At 39.1% G+C, this 2127-nt stretch overlaps 1 pseudogene; it reads left to right on the top strand.

Moving 5' to 3' along the window:
* The window catches only part of LOC108759574 (probable multidrug resistance-associated protein lethal(2)03659), a 40678-nt pseudogene that overhangs the window by 37609 nt on the left and 942 nt on the right, over positions 1–2127 (top strand).

The following is a 2127-nucleotide window of genomic DNA, read 5'->3' as shown; positions in this document are numbered from 1 at the left end:
AATTGTGATATAATAATTTCATTTAAGAGGAATTTAAACCATTTGGATTGGAATAGAAAGATCCTTCAATAAGATATACGTACACTTAGGTCATTGTATAAAAGTCATTGTATAAAAATTTAAGATAGTATTATTTGGATTAAGTAAATAAAGAAATGAGATTTGGCGCCAATTCTTGATATATCAAACCCTTAATATAGGAATGATACATATCATTAAAGTCAATATTATTTATTTAATTTAGTATCCGAATTACATGGAATTTAACTTGGCGCCAATTGTTGATATCAAATCTTTTTTACGATCGATACATAAAATTTTGATTTTTTACCACTAGTTATAGCCAGTAGTTATAGCGTTAAGCGTCTCGAAAGCATCAGTAAGTATTTTCAGCTTGTCTTTCTAGAGTAGAAACAGAATAATTCCTCGATAGAATAAGATAGATTCAATCGCAGATTGAAGTCAAGTCTCTTGAATTGACGATGGATGTCAATTCTTCGGCTAAAGTGAGTGGAATTTATAACTTCCTTTAGCCCCCCGTTCGCCAATCTTCGCTCACCTGAGCGCGACTCTTCGAGGACTATCGACGATCCGTGCGTTTGGAATGGAAGCGACTCTCACGAAGGAGTTCGATAATTATCAAGATATCCATTCGTCCGCGTGGTACATCTTCATCGCATCCTCCCGCGCCTTTGCCTTCTAGGTGGATACTTTTTGCTTGCTATGTATCACGCTGGTCACACTGAGCTTCCTTGTGATGGACAACGGCTTTATGTATGGCGGATACGTAGGCCTAGCAATCACGCCGAGTATCAATCTTACTGGGAGATTACACTGGTGCATGCGCCAGAGTACCGGGGTGGAGAACCAGATAGCCTCGGTAGAGCGTATCCTTGAATACAAGTACTCGCTTATCCTTTATATATCTTCATATTGTGTTTGTATTAATTATGTATCAATTATCTTTATTAATTGTCTTACTTTATTGAAATATGAGTTACCACTTATTTTATATTATTTCAATTACAATTTTCAATGTATTGAAATTTTTTTTAAGTAAACACAGGATTTAATTATCTACCGATTTAGTGATCTACTTACATTATGAATCTCATACTCAAATATTATTCCATTACTGACCGCATACTGTAATTCTTAAATTCCTAAATTTCTTAAATTTCTTTAAATCTTGAAATTTTAGATCTTGTAGCGTCCAATTTGTAAATTTTCTAATTCTTGATTTAAATTTTTTGGATATTTTTATTATCCAAGATTCATAATATTTTATTATCAATATTTTTTCGTCTATCTAGATGAACAAATTTGTAAGTTTTATGAAAAATTGCAGATATTTCTAAAGCAGTCTAATTTCTGTGTAGATTATTAAAATAACGTTTAATTTATATTTTCTGCTTCGATCTTTTTCCAGCGGTGTGGACAGCGAGCCTCCTCTCGAAAGTGTTCTCGATAAAAAGCCCAAGTCCGATTGACCACAAGAAGATAAGACCAAGTTCAAGAACGTGTTCCTGCGCTATGCGTCGCTTTAGAGCCGGCAGTGCTCAAGAACCTCAACTTCGTCATCTTTCCGCAGGAGAAAATCGGCATCGTTGACAGAACCGGTGCCGGCAAGTCATCCCTGATTCAGGCAATCTTCCGCCTGACTGATGTGGATGGGCTGATCGAGATCGATGAAGTCGACACGAGCCAGATAGGTCTACACGATCTGCGTTCCAAGATCAGCATTATTCCGCAGGAACCGTTTCTGTTTTCTGGCAGCCTAAGGCGGAACCTCGATCCGTTCGACTTGTATGCGGATGAACCGCTGTGGCGAGCGCTAGAGGAGGTCGAGCTGAAGGAGATAGGCCTGGAGGCCCATATCAATGAAGGCGACTCCAATCTTAGCGTTGGCAAGAGGCAGTTGGTTTGCTTGGCGCGAGCCATTGTGAAGAATAATCCGATATTCGTGCTGGACGAGGTGACCGCGAATGTGGACCCGCGAACGGACGAGCTCATTCAGACCACGATTAGGAGGAAGTGTACGGTGCTGACGATCGCTCATCGACTTAACACTGTCATGGACAGCGATCGCATTCTAGTAATGGACGCTGGTAACGCGGTGGTGAGTTA

This window comes from Trachymyrmex cornetzi, unplaced genomic scaffold (genome assembly GCF_001594075.2).
Source record: "Trachymyrmex cornetzi isolate Tcor2-1 unplaced genomic scaffold, Tcor1.1 scaffold1947, whole genome shotgun sequence".
In the NCBI taxonomy this organism is placed as follows: Eukaryota; Metazoa; Arthropoda; class Insecta; order Hymenoptera; family Formicidae; genus Trachymyrmex; species Trachymyrmex cornetzi.
The sequence above is the reverse complement of the archived record's forward strand: the minus strand, read 5'-3'. Positions and strand labels throughout refer to the sequence as shown.